The sequence below is a fragment of the Ovis aries genome, chromosome 7 (genome assembly GCF_016772045.2).
Source record: "Ovis aries strain OAR_USU_Benz2616 breed Rambouillet chromosome 7, ARS-UI_Ramb_v3.0, whole genome shotgun sequence".
NCBI lineage: Eukaryota > Metazoa > Chordata > Mammalia > Artiodactyla > Bovidae > Ovis > Ovis aries.
Genome location: NC_056060.1, coordinates 9,122,339 through 9,147,384, shown reverse-complemented (window position 1 = coordinate 9,147,384; position 25,046 = coordinate 9,122,339). Strand labels below are relative to the sequence as shown.

Below are 25,046 nucleotides of genomic sequence, written 5' to 3'. Positions count from 1 at the left end.
TTTGTCTTTGCATTCTTAATGAGAAATCATTTATAATCCTGAAGTTCATATACTGCCTTTTCTTTAAAATAAATGTTTTGAGTGTTATATTATGTAGAGAAACAATGGGGTATAGTTGGTGAAAGAAAAACCACTTTCAAACCAGGTAGGTTTTCTACTTATGTTACAGTTAACTCCAAGAGAAAAGCTGATCGTTTAATAACAAAAACAAAAGTCTTCATGTCTTATAGACAGTTTTGATCTTAGTAGAGATCTGATTACAGATCTTCATAATTGTAAAGGCCTATTACAACTACTGAAAAAACTCTTTGAATTTCATTGTTCCTTTACAGATTTTGATGCCCACCTCTGATGGCCTGACATGCCTTTGGAAGCTAACTAGTATAAACTAAATGATAGAAATCTTAAAAACTGGTTATCTGATCAACATTGTAGCACTTTTCCCTGAAGTGTTTTTTGGGGTGTTTTGTTTGTTTTGTTTTACTAACTTAGGTAAGTTACTGTTTTAATAATAATTTTGTAAAAGGTTGTTCTGTAGTCAGAAAACTCTCCTAATACTTTTAAAGCCAGTTGAAATTGTATTTACCAAACTTTATGATACAAGCTAATAAGACTTTAAGACAGGTCCTTTTATATGGAGCCACAGAGTGATTTTTTGAAAGTAAAAAGAGAAGGTACATTGATTGAAACATTATAGAACATATATAAAGAGTAAAGAAAACCAGAAGCATTCTTGGGACATTCAGGCTGTGAAAAAATTATTCAGATTTTTAAGGTCGTGAGTGTTGCACATTCCTGCTCCTGAAATGCAGCAGCGAATCTGGGGGAAGTGTTGCTGCAGCGGGACACGCCCTTCCTCACGCTGGAGATGTGCACTCACACCAAGAAGCACCGCTGTCATTGCAGCCCCGTGGCATTTCCATTATTCAGCCTGTTTCCTAGGGCTTTACACCTTTGGATTTTTAAGTCAATAACTTTTTAAAACATTATAAAGAATTTGACAGGCCAAGTATTTGTTTTCTGAAAAAATATATATATGCTTACTGTAAACAAAGCAGAGGGGGAAATGCATGCCATGAGGTAGAGAGGTTTTTATTTTCCCTATTAGGGCATTCGTCTTTGAAAAGAGGTCATGCAAGGTCTGTTTTTTAAAACAAAGGAAATTTCAATAAGTTTTAGATCTTTGAAGAAGATCACATTTTTTACTTGATTTTTAGATTTAATATGTACATTAATAATGTGTGGTATGCTAGCAGTTGAAACCGCTTGAACATCAGTAGCTTCTTAACATTTTTTTCACATAACTGAAATGAGAAAAATGACCGCAGTCCCAAGTTAAAGATACAGGGAGTTTTTGTTGTTTTTTTTTACCTTTGGCACAGTGATTCAGAGTTCCTTTCTTCATATTTCTTTTAGCTTTATCATAATCCATGATTATCTTTTAAATTGTTCCATTGAGTCGAGTTAGTCAATGTTGAATTCTTAATTCCAGCTATATTTTTTCATTTTAATGCCCACTTAATGGGACACTTTATGTACACCAATCTTGAAGAATGGCTCACATACTGTATTTCAGACTGAGCCACATTTTTGGTATCACAATACGTTTGCTTTATTTATTATAAGAAAAGGAAAATGTTTTATTCTGAAGAGACTATAACAGTGAACTTTTACCCAGTTAAAATATTAGATACTTGTCCTTCCCAATAATTGTTAGCAAACATCTGAATAACTTTATAAGTTTATGAAAAGTTTGCGCTTGTAAACCTGTGTTTCTGTGGTTAAAAATTTAAATGTTAATATTAGAGAAGACAAGAACCCAGAATGACAAACAACAGAAAGGGAGGTTTAAAAAGAAAGTAGGCCCAGCTAAAGGAACACCTGAGACCTTTGACCCTTTCTGTTCCCTCTCTGCAATCTCTCTGACATTACTGGGAACTTCGTTTAAAGGGGGAAAGACTCCTCTTTCACATAATCGGAGGGGAGGAAAAAAGTCCTATGTTACAACACAAAACTAACAGAGCCTTGCTATTTCCTTTCTGTCCAAAGGCCCCATCCACTGTGGAGCGTGCCGAACTGCGGTAACCCTTGTTGAGGGGTGGGAACATAGAAGATGATCTCTGTTCCCCCCAAGAAATCTACAGTTGGCAGTAAATAAAGATGGCAGCGTGGCCTCGGCCAAGTTAGTGAGCCCTGGTTTCCATGCTAATACAGCCTCACTTCCTCCCACTCCCACTCCTAGGCACCCGGCCAGCCCCAGGGGCCTGCGGAGCCCGTGTTCTCACCACCGCCCCCCTTCTCTCCCAGGTGAGAGGAGGCCAGTCTCTGAATGGACACTTTGTTTGTTCCTCCATCAACTGAAGGTCCATTCATTGAGAGAGAATTACTTTCTGACCATGTCCTTGATTTTTTTTTTTAAATCCTTGTCCATCTTTTCCCCACACCTTCCAACTTGGCCAGTTACATCAGGAAAAGTTTTCAGGATCACTTTTGGTCTCTTCTCAAGGTTTTAGAGAAAAAAATCAAGTTTATGATAGTGTTATTGTCTTCGATGAATGGAAATTGAGTTTAATAATGTCCTTAAATGGGCCAGAAGTTTCTTTGAATCTTCACAGACTCCATCTCCTTTCTTTATGTGACTTCCCAGCAAACAGCACTCGAGACAGTTACATGAGGGCTTTACTCTGTCCCTGTCGGTAACATTCCTCTTCTTTCCCACAACTTTTCAACTGTTACAAGTAAGCAGGATTTTAAGATCTGACCGGCCTGGTAAGTTAACCACTGTATGTAATTGTGTTTTTTTGTAACAGTGTGTAAAATGTGTAAAGTCAAAACACGTTAGATTCCACGTGATCACCTGACCCACACTCAGGCCACGGCTGTTCCGAAGCTGAGATTTCTTCTAGGAAAGATCGAGAAGCAGTCGGCAGATGCATTGTCAAATCGCACCAGTAAGAGTTCCTGGGTTTAGGGGAAGGAGTGATCCCTGTGCTAGAGGGCTCTGAGAAGGTTTGACTGAGCCTGGGAGGCTAGCTCTTAAAAGCGGGGTGGCGTTAAGGAAAGTGTTTCCAGGAGTGAGATAAGGGAGCGCATATTGTTCTCAGCAGAGGCTATATCTTAGAATGCTCTTTAGACATTCTCTGTACAGAAAGCTGCACTGTTCCCATGCTGAAAAGTGCTGTGTCCCCTTCCTCTCCCTGCCCTCCTCTCTGCTCTTGCCCCTCTCACACAGCCTCTCTCTCCTGAAGCCATCCCCCAGGTTCCACCTCAATGCCATTCAGAGAAGAAACAAGGGCTGAGCTGTTACCGATGGGGCTACACTGAGCTTGTACACTAAGGTGCACAGAAGCAGAAAGAAGGGTGGTACAGGTGAACAGCTGAAAGGTAGGCTCTCCCAAGAGAGATCAGGAGAAACAGGTTTGGTGGGTTTTCATCTCCTGCTTGTAGGCCAGTTTCAGATATTTCCTTGGGAATTATTTCCTGGGCCACTACTGGTTCCAGAATGAGTCTTTCAGACTTAAAGTAGTTAGTATTAAGTTCCACTGGTGTCTCTTTCCTGGTTAGGTGATTGATTGCGAGCTGAAGTGAAGCTAAAATTTCTAATCACCCCAGTTTGGTGTACACAGTCACTTGTACATATAATTCCTAGCCGGTTCATTATATACACTGAAACCCCAAACCCTCAAAACTCAAATGAGGGCTTATTACAATGGACTCAAACCTGTCCTTAATGACATTCTGAGACCCTGGTTTCTCATTTACAACCTAGAGAGCCAGAGATACCAAAGATTAGGCTTAAATGTAGCAGGGTCTTTATTCTAAGACCTAGAGATGTTAAGAAAACCTAACCAGTAGATGATTCTGGGCTCATTGATGTGAGAGAAGGGGAAGGTCTCAGAATAGAGGAGGGAGGGAGGGAAGGGACGTTGGCTCTCTCCAACTTTACCCCAACCAAGATTCTGATTTGTTTCCCCCTAGAAGGCTCAGATGGTAGAGAATCCACCTGCCATGCAGAAGACCCAGGTTCGGTCCCTGGGTTGGGAGGATATCTTGGAGAAGGGAATGGCAACCACTCCAGTATTCTTTCCTGGAAAATCCCATGGACAGAGGAGCTTGGCAGGCTACATTCCATGGGGTCTCTTAAGAGTCAGACACGACTGAGCAACTAACACTTTTCACAGAAGAGCATCTTCTTCTCAAACTATGTAAGAAACATCTTATTTCAAATCAGTGGGATGTGAATGAGGACTCCTGTTTCATGGTAGGGTCAACCATCTCTATGGGCAGCAGTAAGGCATTGTTAAGACTGTGGCTTCAGAGAGAGATTTAATTCTGCCTTTGCAAAGGAATTAAAGACTGTATGAAGGTGGGCCCCTCCAACCTAAACTTAAACCCCTCTTTGCTTATTCCTTTTGGTAGTACACTTAGAATAAGGTCTGAGCTCAAACAGGCTGCCACAGGAAGGATAATGCAGAAGTTTGGTTGCGAGGGAGGGTGGGACAAGTATCCTTCAAACCAAAGGTTTGCTTTTTGAGCCTTAAAAAAATGAAGCCGCTCTGAGAAGGCCTCTTGCTGGCATTACAGCAAAGTCACCATCACCAAGGGCCCTCTCGCCTGTAGCCCAGAGCCTCCATATTGCTTGGGCCTCGTCAAAACCACAGGGCCTAAATAAAAATATTTTGTCAACAAAGTTACAGGCAGCTCTGTTCCTAATTGAAAGTAATTATGATTTCTGTGCTGTGGTGTAATTACCTAAAAAAAAAAAAACCCAACGTTATTTGACGATTAAGATTCTGGAGTGAGCCGTGTTCTTTGGGCTCTCGCTCCGCTCCTCCATCAGGGACTTGGTTTCAGCGGCGTGCAGCTGCTGGGGCTGATTTACAGAGCTGCGGCTGTGGCTGGTCATAAATAAATCCTCTTATATAGTTGTTATGAACACCTGTTAGATCATCTGTCAGCAAAGCGCTGTTCACATTTATCATGGTGCGGTAGCTATTTTACCTCAATCCATTTCCAACTGACTCAGCCTCCATTGCTGGATTACTATTACCACACCATAATCGCTCGCTCCCACTCCATGTTACAACTTGCAGATAAAAGATTTCACTACTTGGCCAAATTTCATAAATAAAGGAGCAGTTCAGTGCAGTAAAAGTTTATTTTTGTCATCATTTGTCACCCCATTATTCCATAAATCAAATGGAATAGTGCTATTGCCAGCTCAGGCGTTGCTGTCAGCCTTAGGCATGGAAATGGTCTGTTTCTTCCTTTTAGATGAGATGACATGTCTTTCAGACTTAACTGGCTTCTGGTTTTGTTTCACCCATTTTATTTTATTACCCCTCCAGAAAAAGCCCTGGAGAACAGAAAGGCTTAAGGAGTGAAATGGAGACAGAACCCAAGCCCAGCACACTGCTCAGCTCGGTAATCGGTGCTCCCCCGTCCAGTCACCAGGAACTTGACCACCACCTGCACTCACACATCGAGTCCTGGGCTGAGGATGCTTTTCATAAACTTCGGAGGGATTATAGTTTCTATGAGGGAAAGGCTATTACAATGTGGAGTTAACAGACATTGAAAAACCTGACGTATGTCTCCCGAGACCTCGATTTGACAGACTTTATGCAAAGAAAAGACGCTTGAGTTTCTTTGCTAAGATGCACGTTAATGGCACTGAGGCTTCCAAAGGGAATGGTCAGCCCCAGAGCGTGTCTTACCCCTGAAGCCTTGTCAGCTGAGGAGCTCTGGAGGGACAGTCAAGATTTATTAGCGAGTCGCGAACTCTGTCTCGGGCAGAAGTCTGAGGAAGGCAGTGTCCCTTGGTTGAAAGGAAGAGGACAGAAAAGCTGAAGGAATGGGGTGATAGAAAAGGGTTTATAGTTGATATTATACTTCCTAGTTGGTTCTAATTCAAGTTACATTCTTCATCGTCATTATGTAGCTCATAAATTCAATAAAGTGTTTTACTGTTACTATAAAAATGACAGGAGGGGGGTTTTATGTTGTGAGTTTCGTTAGTTGCTCTTCCTGTTTTATGTTGAAGTTGTCAGGCCATTATGTCATTAAACTCCTTGGAGTCTGAAGGGCTCAGGCCTCTCCATTTCTTGCCTGGTGCACACTTGGCCCTGTCAGCCCTGGCCAGGCCGGACCACTGGATGCTCAGTGCCAGCTGGCCGTGGTGCCAAGAGGGCACGGCTGCCTGAATCTGTTATTTCTCGAGGAACAGCTTCCATCTCTGAAGACGTGTAGCGAGGAGGTCTGGGGGTACGGGGACAGCTTAAGGCAGACTGCTCCAGGGGCTCTTGAAAATTCTAAAGAGAGTCCTTTTTTATCAGCAGGAGGAAGACTTGCTGGATGGGGTGTCATAGCTCCAGGCACTGTGAACCCGGGAACTGGTCTCTGCATCAAGACGGCTTTTGGCTTTTGGCTTTTGTCGCTCAGTCGTGTCCGATTCTTTGTGACCCCGTAGACTGCAGCATCACAGGCCTCCCCCTGTCCTTCACCGTCTCCCAGAATTTGCTCAAACTCACGGCCATTGAGTTGGTAATGCCATCCAACCATCTCATCTTTCCCCCCTTCTCTGCTTGCTAACCTTTGCCTAGGCTCTAAGTCCTTGATAAAGTCCCAAGCAAATTTAGGGCTGAAACCTTATGGGATTTTTTGGAGAGGAAACACCACGGTCTTGACTGTGTTCATTGATTCCAGAAGCAGCAAAGGGCATTTCTGCTCTAGGAAACTTTGCTTTCTCCAGATGTTTGTTTTGAACAGAATATCCACACGGAAACAGCAACTACTAATTCTCTGGCCAGCGTGCATCAAGGCCTTAATCTAAAGCCTCCCATCCATCCAGCTGTCTGGCATTTGCTATTATAGGGCACCAACAGAGAAATGAGGCTGTGGCTTTATCACTGCACCCTGGGTGACAACTTGATTTTCTGCTTTCACCGCAGGCAGCAGCAGCCCACCATGATGGGGCTGTTAATTTGTGCATTTCATGGTGTCTGTCAGGGGGGCTGGGAGAGGAGGGTTTCGGGGGAGAGGGAATGGAGCATGTCCCAGCCGCGGAAGCACCTGTCTGCACTGACGGCGCAGAAGCACTTCTTATTAGCGTGCAGGTCTCTAGATGCAGCCCAGGATGACAGCCTGGCATCCCAGCACCCACACACTGTGACAGGCGCCGGCAGCCGGTCCCATTGTTTGCCCTTGATGAGCATGTCATTAATGGAAATGGAAGAAAGTGAGGGCCACATCAGTATTCAAATAGCCTCTATTCTCTCTGCCATTCACCCGGCTGGCTCGGCCTGCTGCAGATTTCCTTCTGTGGGCTCCTCTTAGACTTAAAAAAAAAAAAAAGATTTATTCCCAAGGCATATAACCTCCCCATGTTGTCCCTGGTTCTTCCCATCCTGTCTCTGCAGCCACCTCTCTAGGTTGGATTCAGCTGCATCAAAGGAGATGTGGGTTCCTGTGGGTTGCAAAGGTCAAATTAGCAAGTGCACAAGCTGTTTGCCGCCCAAAAAACGCACACTGACACCCTCGGAGCCTCTTCTTGTGCCTCCCGAATCCTGCATCTCCTCTGGGGAGGTAGTGGCTGCTCAGGCGCCACTCTCAGAAATGCCTGACAGGCTCGGAGCCCTGGAGGAGAGAATCTGACTCCAAGAGTGGCTGGCTGGCGTGGGAAACAGCCCTCCTCTTTTTCAGGTTTAGTGAATTAAAGAGAAGTTAAGGAAACTGCCTAACAGTCACTGGTTGGACAGAACTGTGTATCACGCACGATTACTTACAGCCAAGTGGAGAGTGACTGGGCCCTAAATGCATGTTTCCGTCCCTCAGCCCCTGTGTTGGTCTGTTTGCTTAATAATGTCATTAGTGCTTGGGGTGGGGTGGGGCGGGGGGGGGAAGATGACTCCAGCCTCCACTGCTCTTCCATGCGTTTCTGTCGCCCACTTGACTTTCGTATTTCCTAGTTGTGCACACACACACCCTTACACACATCTACACACACATGCCCAGGAGCCCCCTCTCCCAATGTGAGCCCTTGTCCTCACCCACACACACCCCCCTGCATTCTCTGCCTAGTCCTGTGTTTGCAAGATTCACACCTCCACTCAGATGGAACGTTCCTAGAGGCAGACAGTAGTGAAAGACCACTTCTCACTTGCCTCTGACCTTTTAGTAAGGAAAGGTCAGTAGAACTGCTTGCTGCGCATTTCCCTAGCAGTGTCCCTTATCTGGTACTCACCTGTCAGTGCTCTAAGACACCACCCATCTTCTAAACTAGCCTGGTTGGAGGCGGAAAACAGACGCCACTGCTAGATGCCTGGCCAGGAACTCAGGGCTGATCCCTCACCAGCGCTGTGTTCTCCCCTTACCCCATCCGGAGATGAACAGGGTAGTGCTTGCTTTCATGAGCTGTCTCTTCCCCTGAAACACAGAAACTCTTTGACTGAAGAAGCCGTGTCCTTCTGTTCCTGGTTGAGGGGCCACAGTGTGGTCTGGCTCAGGGTAGACGTCCATGGAGTTGTTCCATCCAGGTATCATGACCCCTCTACGGACCTGGGGGATTTGAGAACAGATTTTCTCAGGTGTTTATCTGACAACCTACAAAGCCCCCCAACCTTTCTCCAGGAGAAGCCCAGAGGGGTGATAATGGTTGAAAAAGCCAGGTCGTAAATTGGGCTTTCTCTACTCGCTTGCTTTGGAGCTGAGGGACTCCACAGAGGGCAATTTAAAAGGAACAGAAACAGGCTGAGAACAAAACTCCCAATGCTTTAGCCTTAGTGTCAGAGTGATGGAAAATAATTTTCACATTTGATTAATTATTAAGAGATCTGTTTAATAAAATATAGAGAGAGCATTTTGTCTCTCCACAATCGTTAGTATGACCCCAGACCCCTATTTTGGAGGTGAACAAAAAGCTATTGAGGTAGAACAATAAATTTTGTCCCCAAGGGTTTTTGCAGAAGTGGCCACAGGGCCGTCCTGACAGATTTAAGGCAGAAATCCCACAGCTGACACGGAGATGTGTCAAACCCAGTGGCTTCCATTGGCAGGTCACACTCGCCAGCCTCACCCAGACATGTGAACAAAGCAAAACCATTGACCTCGAAAGAAACCGGGCCTTGGTAGGGCCTCTTTCTTTCTGTTTTACTTTTTAAGAAAATTATCTCTAAACCATAGGTTCAGGTGTTTAGCATTCTTGATAGATAAAATTTCAAATGCAGCAAGTCATCAAGGAATTCTATTCCTTTATGAATACATTATTTTCAAAGCCCCACAATTTCTCTGCCCATAACTGTATTTTTGGCATTTAAGTGGGGATATCTAGGTCTTCACCAGTAAATATCCTATATGAAGGAATTAGTTTTCTTGTTTTCCTCCAGAAAAAAAAAAGATGTAATATTATCTGTAAGATTTGTATGTAGAGTCTATTTTTATTCAACTTCAGGCATTCAACTAATTTAAAAGTAGCCTCATTTAGTTTTGTGAATATACATATTAGTTAAAAAGCACTTGAATAAACATTTCAAAGACTGGGTTTTTTGTGCACTTTGATTTGCAAGTTATTTTTGACTTTCTTGTGTTCTGCAGACTGGCAGCAAGGCGTTCTCAAAGTCGGGCACGGAGACGCCCAGGCTGAGGCTGCTCCAGCGTCCCTCCAACACGCTGCCTACTTCTGCACCTGCAAGGCGCGTGTCTTTTCCCTTCACGCAGTGTTCCTCTGGTTAAGGCAGCAGTGAAAGACCACCTCCGGTTCAGAAAAGGACAAGTCCTCCCCGGTTCAGATCCCAGGCAGTCTGGAATTCGCAGGCTGTGGCCAACGGGCCTGTGCCAGGGCCTCCAAAGCCTGCTGCTGTGTTTCAAGACCTTCACCATGGCCCACCTACTTGAGGATAGATCCCTCAAACATTCTGGAGGGAATCCCAGAGCTTTTGGTCTGCAAATATTTTCACTCCCCCAGTAGCAGTCGCTATTATGAATGGAAAGCATAGCATGAAAAGCATGTTTCAGCGACGGGAGAGCTTGGCAGGCTGGGAGGGGGCGAGTTGCTAATCTAGTGTTGCTAATCTAGTGGAGAGGTCTGTGGCCCCAGCCCCCAACACGGTTCCTTATGGCAGGTGGTGACCTGCTTTGGTCCAAAACAAGCACATACGTCATGCTCTCCTTGGCCCCTGAAAAGCAGGACAATTTACAGGAAAATCCAGGAGTGAACAGAGAGAAAATATCAAAACCTATTTGATATTTTAAAAATCAAAAATACCTTTATGATTGACCTCATGCTTCTATTTTCCATATTTATTTTATAATGCACTGAATATGTTGGCGCAGGACAGTAATACAAAGCAATAGAATCAATATGCCATGTATAAATTAGTAATATGAGTAGTAATATTAATACCTGTATATAATATAATACAGGAAAAAATACAGTCAGCAATGCATGTAGGCAGTTTACAGATAAACGCAGACATTGGAGCCAGCTTCATCCACAACGCCAGGAGCCCTCGGGAGGGCCCTCCACTGCTAAGATGCCTTCTGAGAACCCAGTTCTTTCCTCCACGACTGTGGTTTGGGGAGAGTGGGCAGCGTGGCCTCTTGAGGCGCCAGGAGGTTACTTCTACTTCCCAGACAATAAAGAGATGCATGTTGGCCTCTCCCAGCCCTCACCCTCTCTCCCTTAGGGCTGTGGAGAGAAGCAGGGTCGGGGTTCAGCCACTGTAAGGGAGGTGCGCGAGGCGGCAGGGAGCGGCTCACTGCGCAGGGACTAATCGCCGCCCACTTGGGCAAATTGGGAGGCAGGGCGCTGGAGCGGGCCTCTGTCAGAGCGAGAGAGGAGGGGGCCTTCAGAGGGTGGGACGGCATCTGGATCCATCTCATTAGGAGTGAGGAATGACTCATGATTCACAAAAGGTCATTGCCTACTGAGGTAGATAAATTACCTAGGAGCCTTCAGCAGAGTTGGAGGACCTATTTGGTAAGGAAGTTTTCATTAAATCAAAGATTTTATGGCTTCTATTTTGTTGCATAGGAAAAGGGAAATAATTAGTAATTGGCGAAATAAGTGCAGGAAATAAAAAAGTGTAATGTTATTCTAATAGGCCTTGTCTTGGTCTTTAACTTTTCACTTGGAAGCAGCATTATTTTTTAACTCAGATGTATAAAAACCATCCACACTGAGACAGTGGAACCAATTGCAGTTAAACAATTGAGGGGAGCACTAACCAATAATAGGATAAGCTTTAAAATGCCATAAATATTTTTCCTTTTTACTGTGTTTGATTTTTGATGATTCCCATAACCCATTGGTTAAAATTAAATAGACATGTTCTTTGGTATTACATTTTAGTGCTAAACTATATAAAGCAGGATATATATATTAATATATTTGCCCCCAAATTGCCTGTTAGATGAGTTTCTCAGATGGACCCCTATTTCTCTACTGACATTTCCATCTTGAGAGACACCCCCAGATTATAACAATAGTAACACAGAAATGAAAATTTCTCTAAGGGTGAATTTGACCTAACCTATTGAGGTATTACCATAGTTTATAGGCAGATTTTTATGGAATAACAAACACTGGAGCCTTTCGGTTGGTGAAATATTTACCCCTCACATTTACATAGCCACGGGGATTTCTTTTTCACAGGATTCCTGCCTTTTTACTCCCAATTAAATCTGCTTTGGAGTGGGTTTGTGCTCCTGTGAGATTCACAGGCTATCAGAAATAAATGATAAACAAAGATATATGGAAAATAGCTCAATGGGGAAGGAAAAGAGTAGATTCACACTGATGATACCTATTGTTTTAAATGCTAACTTCCATGAACAGAGGACTTCCTATGTTTGGTTTCAGACGAATCCTTTTTTAACCTCTATTTTTTCTTTTCATCTTCACAACAGCAGGGTTTTCGAGAGGCTGCCTTCACCTCCATTTCACCGATGAGGGAACTGGTACTCAGAGCATCCAGCCCCTTGCTCAGTGCTACATCCAGAGATGGGAAGCCTGGGCCGGGACATGCCTGGTCCCCAAGCTGAGCTGGTGTAAGAAAATCCTCTGCCTGGAAAACATGGGCTGGGGAGAAGGGAGCCTAAAAGTCACCAACTGAGATAATGTGTCCAGCATGGTAGAAAGTAGACCACTAGACCATTCAGGTATGACCTAAATCAAATCCCTTACAATTATACAGTGGACATGAGAAATAGACTCAAGGGGTTAGATCTGAGAGACGTAGTGCCTGAAGAACTATGGACGGAGGTTCCTACATTGTACAGGAATCAGGGATCAAGACCATCTCCAAGAAAAAGAAATGCAAAAAGGCAAAATGGTTGTTTGGAGAGAACTTACAAATTGCTGAGAAAAGAAGAGAAGCGAAAGGCAATGGAGAAAAGGAAAGATGCACCTATTTGAATGCAGAGTTTCACAGAACACTAAGGAGAGATAAGAAAGCCTTCCTCGGTGATCAATGCAAAGAAATAGAGGAAAACAATAGAATGGGAAAGACTAGAGATCTCTTCAAGAAAATTAGAGATACCAAGGGAACATTTCATGCAAAGATGGGTACAATAAAAGACAGAAATGGTATGGACCTAACAGAAGCAGAAGATATTAAGAAGAGGTGGCAAGAATACACAGAAGAACTGTACAAAAAAGATCTTCATGACCAAGATAATCACAATGGTGTGATAACTCACCTAGAGCCAGACATCCTGGAATGTGAAGTCAAGTGGGCCTTAGAAAGCATCACTACGAACACAGCTAGTGGAGGTGATGGAATTGCAGTTGAGCTATTTCAAATCCTAAAAGATGATGCTGTGAAAGTGCTGCACTCAATATGCCAGCAAATTTGGAAAACTCAGCAGTGGCCACAGGACCTGAAAAGGTCAGTTTTCATTCCAATCCCCCTAAGAAAGCCAATGCCGAAGAATGCTCAAGCTACCGCACAATTGCACTCATTTCACACACTAGTAAAGTAATGCTCAAAATTCTCCAAGCCAGGCTTCAACAGTACGTGAGCCATGAACTTCTAGATGTTCAAGCTGGATTTCAAAAAAGGCAGAGGAACCAGAGATCAAATTGCCAGCGCCCGTTGGATCATCAAAAAAGCAAGAGAGTTCCAGAAAAATATCTACTGCTGCTTTATTGACTATGCCAAAGTCTTTGCCTGTGTGGATCACAACAAACTGTGGGAAATTCTTCAAGAGATGGGAATACCAGACCACCTGACCTGCCTCCTGAGAAATCTGTATGCAGTTCAGGAAGCAACAGTTAGAACTGAACATGGAACAATAGACTGGTTCCAAATCAGGAAAAGAATACGTCAAGGCTGTATACTGTCATCCTGCTTATTTAACTTATATGCAGAGTACATCATGAGAAACGCTGGGCTGGAGGAAGCACAAGCTGGAGATTGCCAGGAGAAATATCAGTAACCTCAGATATGCAGATGACACCACCCTTAAGGCAGAACATGAAGAACTAAAGAGCCTCTTGATGAAAGAGAAAGAGGAGAGTGAAAAGTTGGCCTAAAGCTCAACATTCAGAAAACGAAGATCATGGCATCTGGTCCCATCACTTCATGGCAAATAGATGGGGAACCAATGGAAACAGTGACAGACTTTACTTTTGGAGGCTCCAAAATCACTGCAGGTGGTGACTGCAGCCATGAAATTAAAAGCTGCTTGCTCCTTGGAAGAAAAGCTATGACCAACCTAGACAGCATATTGAAAAGCAGAGACATTACTTTGCCAACAAAGGTCCATCTAGTCAAAGCTTTGGTTTTTCCAGTGGTCATGTATGGATGTGAGCGCTGGACTATAAACAAAGCTGAGCGCCAAAGAATTGATGCTTTTGAACTGTGGTGTTGGAGAAGACTCTTGAGAATGCCTTGGACTGCAAGGAGATCCAACCAGTCCATCCTAAAGGAGATCAGTCCTGAATATTCATTGGAGGGACTGATGTTGAAGCTGAAGCTCTAATACTTTGGCCACCTGATGCAAAGAACTGACTCATTTGAAAAGATCCTGATGCTGGGAAAGATTGAAGGTGGGAGGAGAAGGGGACAACAGAGGATGAGATGGTTGGATGGCATCACCGACTCGATGGACATAGGTTTGTGTGGACTCCGGGAGTTGGTGATGGACAGTGAGGCCGGGCGGGCTGCAGTCCGCAAAGAATCGGACATGACTGAGTGACTGAGCTGAACTGACGGTACCTGGAGCTCATCCATTATTAAATCACTGACTTCGTGTAGAAAGGCCCAAGTAGTGTGTGCTCCCCCTCAGAGACTAGGAAAGGAGCCGGGTTATAGCAGCACATGAGAAAGATGCAAATGGTTTCATAAAGGGTGCGTGATGGACAGCAGGCATAAATGTGGCTTTGGCGTGTAGTTTTCCAAGCATCTCCCCTTCCCCCGTTTCCTCAGTTCTTTATCTAATATCATTTAAATAAGTATCAAATAATGGCATTCTTAACCATTTGTCTAGGGAGAGTATTCCACTCACTAATAGATCTCCCTGTCAGGGAATTTTCATGGATAATTATTTAGCGACTTTTCGCTATGACTCTTGACAATGAACAGCACGGATGGGGAAGCACCCGAGGTTGCTTGTGATCCTGACGATTTCAGATGGTGTCAGTGACGTCAGTGGAAAGTGCGTCAGTTACTTGGTTTACGACCCAGTGAATGACATCTGTTGGGCCTCCAACTGCCAAGAGCCTCAGTCTCTTGAGAGAGACCAAGTGACTGTCCCCTGAGCGCCCCTCTTCCTCTGACTGGACTCTGCTTCACTCAGCACGACAGAGCCTTCCATCCTGGGAGCATCACCCGACCTCTGGCCCTTGGCCATCTCAAATAGAGACGTGCCCTGGCTAAGTCCTTCTTCCTGTCCTGTTTAAATCTCATGCAATACTTGAGCGCTCTGCCGTCCAGTTCAGAAATAACCAGATTTCTTTTCCTCTTGGCTTCGAGGGTTTTTGCCTGCCCTCTTTGACATCTGCCCCAGGGGACCTCAGCCAAATACATCAAGGTGGAGTTTCCTAAAACCGCAAAGAAACCGGAACCCTAAAAGGCCTTTTACAGAAATGACTCTTGGGAAAGCTTAGCTATCTTACCCCAGGAAAATTAACATTGTGTTAACCTACCTATCCTCTTAAAATCTCTTTGGAAAAGGTAGCAGCTAGTTCATTTCTAAATATAACAAGCATCCTATTTGTATTTACTTTTCATGCCACCAACAATGTACTTGGTATTGAGTTGAATACGGCTCCAAGAGAAAATACAATTAATGAATAGTCACAAGGTTGCTCATCTGATCAATGCTTGTCTGTGACCACAACCGCTCAGAGCCTGTGGCAGCGAAGAGGACCACACTGGCTGGCGGAGCGTGAGTAGTCTGTTAACTACTTGGGGGGCAAGGGAGGGGTGCTGTGATGTAAATAGACGTGGGGAGGAGAGAGGGTGTCTAGTGAAGAAGGGAACCAGCTGGAGGGCTCTAGCTCAGGGAGGTTTTCCTCCCATTCCTCCGCCACTCCTCTTTGCAGTGGCACCAGACACCTTCTGAAGACAAGAGTGTTCTAGCCCCGATGTGCGCCAGTGAGGACGCAAGGGCCCTGACCTCAGGGGCCCACGGCGTGGTGGCGAGGACACAGAAGCAGACACTTCTCTGGGGACATCCCAGAAGGTGGTGGGCTGTGTGGACTGACTTCCTGGAAGTCATCAGCGCCAAGGCCTTGCACGATGAGACCCCACCTGGCCTTTTCCAGGTGTGGCAGGGCCTCTGTCCGGCCCAGCTCTCCAGGTCGACACTCTGCCCGTGAGTCTTGGCACACCGCGTACTCGAGCCCTTCCCAGCGCCCTGGCACAGTTTGATCGATGCTGCAGCTAAGTGCACAAGCCATCACGCCAATATCTTACAGATCGATGGAAGCCGGCACCCCGGGCTGACTGTGCGGTCAGCGGGAGGCCCCAGAAGGGGTTTGCTCAGTGCTGTTTGGGGCTCCGGCTCTGCCGTCTTCCCCTTCCGATGGCCGCAAGCTGGGCTCTGGACTGGCCCGTGAGGCCTCACCCTCCAGTTAAGCCGGTGCCAGACCCCAGGAAGGTGGTGAGGGCTCCTGGGAAGGCCTCGGACAGGGAGCACGAGGGAGGAGGAGCTCTTCTCCCAGCAACTTGGGGGCTGCTTTGTTGGTGGCTCGCTCGGCCGGGATATCCCATTCTCAGCTAATGAACTGCTTAAGTGTGTGGATGGGGGGAAGAAAAGCAGGGAATGTAAGTCCTGGGCGTAAAACAATATCAGCAGTCCGGGAGGTTGCCTGAGCAGGAAACAACAGCTCAACCTAAAGGGGCCTTTCAAATGCCTAGTTTTGTTCTGAAGTTGCCAGCCTGCTTCTCTCTCTCCTTTCTTTTTTAAAATTCCTTTTAAAACCATTACAATCAAGCATTTATTACTAAAATATTGAAGCCAAGGGAAGTACTTCTACGAGCTATTCAAGCCCAAAAGCCTCAAAGAAGATGGGACTCTGACGGTCTAATTGATTTTCTTCTAGAATAAAATTAAAAGCCAGGCAGAGAGCAGCAAATAGCACTCACCTTTATTGCACGCCTCGGAGCTTCGTAAATAGAGGGCGACGTTTCAGTGTTGGGTTTAGGGTGAGGGAGGAGGGTTATGAGAAAATGAAAAACAATTAGGTTGAGAAAGCGTGGGTGGCAGGCTGCAGGGAGGAGGCCCCGCAGGCTGCAGGCTCGGGAGAAGAGCGCTCTCTCTCTGACTCCCGGCCCCTGCCTCCAGGCCCGAGGAGCCGAGCTGCTTCCCCTTGGCAGACTGTAAACACACCAGAGCCCTCTCTCTGCGATCCCTGGGAAATGAGAGGCCATTTCTTGCTCGTTAACTGGAAGAAGCCGCCGGTGTGAAAGCGGCCGCCCAGCCTGGGCACCGCTAATGGAATTTTTAACTCGGCCTAACTGCTCCTGAAGGTAATCAGCTCCGGGCCGGCTGTGCATCCTAAGTCCCTGTCAGGCTGACAGGAGGGCAGAATGAGAGGCTTTGATCACACTTCTCTCCAGGGCACTGTTTCCACCGGCTGGAGCACGAGCCTGCGGGCCGCGGCCTGGAGCTGTGCTCCCCTCCAACCCCAGACACCCCCATCCTGATGTGGGGCCCTGACTTGGGTTCTGCTTTTCAGAACTTTACTTACACATTGCTCCCCCTGGAGACGGAGAGCGTGGAAGTTCAGGGTGTTAAAGTAAGGCTCTGCCCTGTAAAACCTTCACACAGAGCTGTATTTCTAGCAGGAAGCAGTTTGTACATTCCAATTTTCAGTATTCACCCCAACTCTGAAGTCACGGAATGTTTTTAAAAGAGTGCCCAGCCATTGAAAATGCCAGCCAGGTATTTTGAAGTTGGTTTCTCCTCTTAAGGTGAGGCAGAATCTTCAACCAGAAAACGTTCAAGAAGCAAGAACTTCAGAAAGAAGACTGGAGTAATTTTAAAGGGGACACTCTGGTCGTTTGTGTAACTTTTTCCCCTTCCCTCCTCTAGTTTCATTTTAGAAGCTTGAAAATACAATTTTTTCCCCTTTACCAATTTTGTGTTTTTCTATTTGGCAAACATTGATTCTTTTCTGTGTCCCAAATGGAGGTAAAATTAACTTGTCTGTTTCTTAAACAAAAATAAGTAAACAACTTCAATATGTATAGCACAGGACCCTGCCAAACGCTCTTTGCAGTATGCCAGTGTCGCCAAGGAATGTCAGCTCAGCACCATGATTAGCATTTTACAATTGCTGCAGAGCCAAGTGTTGAGAGAATAGCAAATGCTGTTTTGTGCCCCATGAAAATTACAGCTAAAGAAATGGAATTTTTTCAGTCATATAGCAGGAAATTAGAAAGGAATCTGAGAGCCTGGGCTCCAGATAACTTTCTTTCTCAAGTTACTAATTTAAAGAAAAAAAATGAGGTCTAAAAATGTATGCAAAAGTTAATTTAGTTCTACTTTTTAAAAACTTTCTTGTTTAAAGTTTTATGAGTTCAGTGTAGATGGATTTTTTAACCGCAATTCCCAGCTTGAAAAATAGTTATTGTAAATAAGTGAAAACACAAGCTACAGATGAGAAATATTTGCCTGATATTTGCCTATTATACCTGATAACGGACTTGTATGTAGAATATATAAAGAACTCTGACAATAATCAGACAAAAAATAACAACAATTAAAAATGGGCCAAAAAAGGCTGAAAAGACACTTCTCCAGAGAAGATATAACCACTCAGTTCATGAGAATGTGTTCAACACTATTGAGTATCAGGGAAATGCAAATTAAAACTAGAGTGAGTCTCACTGCACGCCTGGTAGGATTGCTAAACTTAAAAGGAAAGACCATATCAAGTACTGATGAGGATATAGAAGAACCAGAACATTCTCATACCTTGCTCGTAAGAATGTAAAATCATACAGCTACTTTGAAAAACGGATCAGCAGTTTCTTGAAATACTGACCAAATATTTATCACACAACCCATCAGTTCCACTCTTAGGAATTTACCTAAGAGAAATGAAAACAGGTCCACAAAAAGATCTACAAGCAAATGTTTGTAGCTCATTTATTCAGAATTGTTCCAAAGAGCAATGTCACTAACTAATGAACAATTACAGAAGTTGCGGTATGTCCATTCAATGGAAGGTGATTCAGCAGCCAGAAGGAATGAGCTGGCACACAGCAACATGGGTGACTCTTAATAACATCTTACAAAGTGAAAGAAGTCAGACGCAACCAACCGCATCCTGTATGATTCCATTTATAAGACGTTCTAGAAAGGGCACCATTATAGGGACAGAAAATAAATCCCTACAAAGGGGCACAAAGGAACTTTTGGAAATAATAGAAATGTTCTGTAGCTTAATTGTGGGGGTAGTTACACAACTGAGTAGTCTTGTCAAAACGCATCAAACTGTATACGTTAAATGGGTGAATTTTATTGTGTGTCGATTATCTTAATAACCTGACTTTTAAAAGAGAAATTGGTGGGAATTCCCTGGCCGTCCAGTGGTAAGGACTCAACTGCCAGGGTCTAAATTTGATCCCCGGTCAGGGAACTAAGATCCTATAAGCCTTGTGACATGGCCAAAAAGAGAGAGAAATTAGGAAGACAAGGTTGCCAGTGCTTGCGTGCATGTATGCATGCTCAGTCGTGTCCGACTCTTTGCAACCCCACAGACAGCAGCCCGCCAGGCTCCTCTGTCCATGGGCTTTCCCCAGACAAGAATACTGGAGTGGGGTGCCATTTCCTCCTTCTAGGCATCCTCCTTAACCAGGGATCGAAACCACATCTCCTGTGTCTCCTGCATTAGCAGGCAGATTCTTTTTTACTGAGCCACTTGGGAATCCCAAGGTTGCCAGTGGTAGGCTAAAAATGGCCTCCAAAGACATCCACGTTCTCATCCTGGGAACCTGTGAATGTTACCTTGTATAGTATAAGAGACTTTGCAGATGTGTTTCAGGAGAGGATTTGAGATGGGGGATTGTCCTGAATTATCCCAGTGGACTGCGAATGCAATCACAAGTGTCCTTGTAACAGGGAAGCAGAAGGAGATTTGACACAGGAAAGAAGGCCATGTGACAGGCAGAGAGCAGCAGAGTCCCAAAAGGCCTGAGGATGGAGGACGTGGTTGCGAGCTGAGGGATAGAAGTGTGTAGCCCCTGGAAAGGCGAGGGGCAGACTTCCCCCCAGCACACACCCTTACCAACACCTAGACTTTAGCCCAGTGAAACTGATTTTGAGCTTCTGACCTCTAGAACTGCAAGAGAATAAGTTGTCTTGTTTTTAGCCACCAAATTTGTGGTGATTTGTTACAGCAGTTATAGAAAACTAATACACAAGCGAATAAACCAAAATTAGAATACAGGTTGCAAGAGGCAGCCCTGCTCTCATTTAATGGGAGACCTGCTGGCTTAAATCAGCATCCTTCAGTGCGGGTAAGAAGCATCTGAGGTGCTTTTCTTAAAATGGGGTATCTCCCAACCCAGCCCCATGTCACCTTATCCTTGCCTCCCCACCTCTACTAACTGATTCAGCCAGGAGGCCAGAACCTGGACAACTGCCTCTGGGTCTAAAGCTAATGTCCTGAGTGCCCCCAAGCTTCAGGAAACCCTGCTCTAGATAGCATTTTCTATTTCCTTAATCAAAATTCAGTACAATGACTATTTCTGTTTCTTAGGGAGAACACCTTGTTCCTGTCTGACATGTAGCAGGTACTCAGCAAGTGTGTTTATTTATCTGTTTGACGAGTCCATAAACTCAGACCTCTCCAATGGCCTCTGTGTTTGCTGAGTGAATTCCACCTTCTGTGATCCTTGCTATAATCCTATTCTTAATCTAGTTTTACTAAAAGCCATTGGTTCAGGAGTCTATCTTGGCGTATGTCAGTCATTTTACTTTATAAATCCCATGGCTTCATTCACTGTCTTTAGACTTCAAAAACACCAACAGCAGACAGGCTTTCCAAATCATGAAATGGAGGCCAGGCGAAACAATTGTCAAAATATAAACACACACACTCAGGGGGAAATGGTGCCTTTTGTTTTTTTGTTTCTCTATTCTATCCATGAAGTCCAGAGCCCATCTAGATAAAATGCTGGCATTTGGCAACCCCTGTGGGCAGCGAGGCACCTCCCTCTTTGGCATCCCTCTGTCCACCAGATGCTGCTTCTCTCTGCCCAACTGAAAGTCCATGTTGGTGGAGGGGGGTGCGTCCTAACCCAGCACCAGCCTGCTCCTTGAGGCATGGCAGGGTCAGCCCTCGCTGCAGAAGATGGACCTCAGACATAGACCAGCCCGAGGAGGCTTCCACATTAGTGATGAGTTTATTGCACTTGACTCTCAGACTGATACAAGGAGTGTGTCTGTGATATGAAATCAATAGAGCTTAGACCCCTCTGTGGTTGCTTGCACTGGATGATAGCTAAGAGAAGCCTGCAAATGTCTAGGCACTTGTATGAGATTCATTTAACTTGGTTAGTGAAGCTGACAGTTTGCATAGTTTGAAAGTCATCCAGTGAAAACCCAAGCCCTATCAGATAACAATGGAAAAGAAAAAAGTGAGAGAGAAAGAGGGAATTTTAAGGCCAGAATTACTGAACGGCTCCATTTGTATACAGGCTACTTTATGTTTCCGTGAGAATCTGCCAGGCTACTCCAGCAGTTTTAGCAATACATTAGCTCTACGCATGTTTATTAAATATTTAAACATCTCACTTTTATTGAGCTGTAAGGTCTGCTGAATATATAAGCAAAAGGAGAAGGATGAATCTTCTTTTTCATGGCAAGAATACAACAGCACCTCTTTGCTCGTCACCTGCTCCCATCTGTACAATAAAGTCACATTTGGATTCTCATATTTGCTAGAAAAAAGGAATAAATCATTCTCTGTCTTCCATAAATACATATTATCTAAGTCTAGATCAATTGATTGATCTATCACAACATTAATTGATCAGCATAGCATCTGTCTGTCCATTTAGTCATCAGAGAGAAACAGATGACATATAATTAGTTCCATCATGGAATAACACTTTCCCTCCAATTAGCATAGGCTTGAATGTGATAGGGAGTTTCTATTTCTTGAAGGCAGGTAAGTATTTATTAATTCATTGTACCAGCTCTAACAAATCAGTTTAGGGACCGAATGTCTCCTGTTTAAAATGAGTATCATTGGTCAGAAATACCATTTTCAGTGTGATGCCTATGACCTAGTCTGTAAACTTCCACAGCAAAAGATTGCAGCTCCAGTAAACTAAACCCGTGGCCACACCACCTCACTCATTATGATGGACAGTAATCAGTGAGCTAATAAAACTATTGGAGCTGAAATCGTATTTTGCATTCCAGCAGCACTGGAATAATGAATAAGCCATAGAGATGAATATACATATTTATTTCCCCTCTCTCCTACAGGCGCAGACGACTTTCTTGCCTTCTAGCTGTATGAGAGTCAACACAATGTTTGATGCAATGAAAACGCAGTAGCAAATCATGTTTCACGAGGTAGATGGCTTCTGCTATTAGCGCTTTCCATTCGCTGGGGATGAGCAGATGGTTTGTGAGGGTCTCTCTCTAAGAAGGCAGAATCATAATTCCAAGCCCAGAGGTCAGGAATTTATTTCCATTGTGTTAAAAGCATATTTTAAAGATGTAATGTATATTCGGGTATCTCCTAACTCACTGGGTAGGTGTGCTGCTTGTTACAGAGATAACTGAGGTTTTATGACACAGAGTTTGGGTCAAGAATGAAAAGTTTTGAAGATTTACATTTTTCTCCAGCCTTGACCTTTTGGCTTTATTCCTTAATTAAGCAAAGACATGGCAGCGAAAGGGAGTATTATGGGCCTGCTGTATCCCCAGGGCGTTATGAGGTACCAGACACAGTTAAACTATCTCAAGACAACCATGTTCTCTGGAGTTACTTTATTGCTATTATAAAAAATCTTTATTATGGGAAAAAAATATGTATTTTTATGCCAGGAGAAGATGAAGATGACAGTTAGGCTGTTGAATGGTAGTTTCAGTTGAGCTTCGTGCCCACAGAGATTGTAAAACACCCTAGACTAGGGGAGGCCTCCTGATAGAATCTTAAGAAACCTAAAGGGGTATATTAATCTTTGTGAAATTCATAGTTGGAACAGGTTACCATTAACTGGCACTTTCCAGTTATCAAGATATTTTATGAAACTGAAAAAAGTCCTATTAGACTTGCTCACAGGGCCAACTTTGGGGGTGTGGAGAGCGAGACCATTTCTTCCCGGACCATCTTGACAGTTGGAACCTTGAGGCCCTGCTTCCTCAGAGATGCCCGCTGCTTCCGTCCTGTGCTGCTTCGCGTGGCTCTCGTGCGGACGCTTCTGTGTGAGCTGGCTTTCCTTTACCAGGGAAAAGAAAACCGTGAGTCGAAGGGCTGCTGTTTCCCTTTCCATTGAAAATCTGGCACTGCTTGGACTTCATTTTTGTTGTTTTTAAAGGAAATAAACCGTCCTTTCCCCTCTGAAAAAATCACCTTCCCAGGACTTCCGAGGTGGCCCAGGAGTTAAGACTCCGCCTTCCAATGCAGGGGTTGCGGGTTTGATCCCTGGTCAGCGGACTAGATCCCATGTGACTTGTGGCCAAAAAACAAAACATAAACAACAGGAGCAATAGTGTAACAAACTCAACAAAGATTTAAAAAATAAATAAATCACCTCCACTTAAACTACTCAACACTTCCTTCTATCCCTGTTAGCCAAAATCAAGCTCCCTATTTAAAAAGTAGTATTCCTTAAACCTTTCATCCTGGGGTTCCTTTGCTTCCAGGGAAAGTCTATATACTTGCTTATCTGTTACCTTCGTTTGCGTTTCATTCCCACTGAACTCAGAGGACTTTGAGGTGGCTCTTGCATTTCTTTTCTCCTGGCATTTACTGATGGATCTTCTAGGAGCTGACCTGCTGGAGTTTACCTGTCCCATATGTATCTGTAGTCAGGGAACAGATGCTAGGATTCTTCCCCTTCTTCCTCTGGGAGGGTGAGGTGACTTGGGATCCCTCACCCAGACTTTCTGCTCTGGACGGCGGAAATGGCTGACTTATCCATCCAGCGGCAGGAGCAGGGGACCGTTAGTGTCCCCTGGCTGGCACAAGAGCCATGATCTCGTGCTGTACAGCCCTGGTCAGAGGAAGCCAAGGGCCCAGGTTCAAGAGGAGAGGCTCGCAGAGCCACTTCCCCGGAGGGCAGGGCCACCTTCCTTCCGTTTGTCAAGTCCCAGCTTGGGAGCATCCCTCCCAGTGGTGAGGCACACAGCAACACCCTCAGCTCGCTGGGCCAACCATTTTGCCTCCTTCCTGAGAAATAAATTCCATCAGGAAACAAAAGCCAGAATCCCCAAACCCTACAAACACAAAGCTTGTGTTTCTATGTACAGAAAGACTGAGGCTACTTGCTTTTTATTTATTTCTATCATCACATTGCTCTTGCACAAGTCTGCGGCTCTGCCTTCCCTGTGGTTCTAAGCATCTGGGACTCCAAGGGGCTTCCAATCCATCATCTCCCCACCCAGGGCCCCAAACCCCCAGCTCCCCCCCTTAGGACCGCTACAAGCCAAGTGTCACTACACTCATCAGATGCACTTAAAATCTCGCAGTCCTAGATTATGACTCACTTTTTAGCTCTTTTTTCCAGTACAACAAAACTGCATTCCAAAGATTTGGATCATAATGAGATTTCACCAACTGATCTAACAAGTCATTTGTGCAGAGCCCGTTTGGGGCATCGCTCGGTGAGGACGCTACAAGAGCACGCACAGTCCCAGCTCTGTCAGGAACAAAATGGTGTTGGGGGAAGAGAAACATGTTTCATCTTCCCTCTGACCCTACAACATAGTAAGCTGAGGGTGTCATTGGGCACTGTGTTTGGGAATCAGCAAGAGAAGTTCCAGCGGGACCTGAAGAAAGATGGGGCTGTGAGGGACTTGGGGCAGCAAGGAGAAGACTTGTGAATTAGAGAAATCCCTGTGGCCAATATCTGCAGCCAAAGATAATCACGTTGCTTATTGCAGAAACCTTTTGCTGGGTATCAGTTTTCCAGCGAGAATGATACTTTGTTTCTATTTCATTATATTCTTATTTTGGACAGAGTCTGTTTCATGGTATAAGTCTGCTTGATGCATCCTTACGGAAGATGCTCAAATTGTGTGCATCAGAATCAAACCATTCTGCACACAGCTAGCTCTATGTTTCCTCCCAGACACCAAGTGGCATCCAGTTGGTCCTCTGAGCCCCTCCAGATGTGCAGATCTTTCCCTCTGTTGGGCTTCCCTGGTGGCTCAGATGGTGAAGAACCTGCCTGCAATGTGGGAGACCTGGGTTGGATCCCTGGGTTGGGAAGATCCCCTGGAGGAGGGCATGGCTACACACTCCAGTATTCTTGCCTGGAGAATCCTCATGGACAGAGGAGCCTGATGCGCTACAGCCCATGGGGTTGCAAAGAGTCAGACACAACTGAGCGACTAAGCACAGCACTCCTTCT

General features: G+C 44.8%; 1 long non-coding RNA gene across 1 annotated transcript; it reads right to left on the bottom strand.

The window, feature by feature from the left end:
- Positions 1 to 5,139: 5,139 nt before the first annotated feature.
- Positions 5,140 to 16,834, bottom strand: LOC121819934 (uncharacterized). The gene is made up of 2 exons (XR_009601403.1): positions 16,590 to 16,834; positions 5,140 to 8,556 (listed from the first exon to the last, which is right to left on the bottom strand). It is a non-coding gene; the product is annotated as an uncharacterized LOC121819934 (long non-coding RNA).
- Positions 16,835 to 25,046: the final 8,212 nt, after the last annotated feature.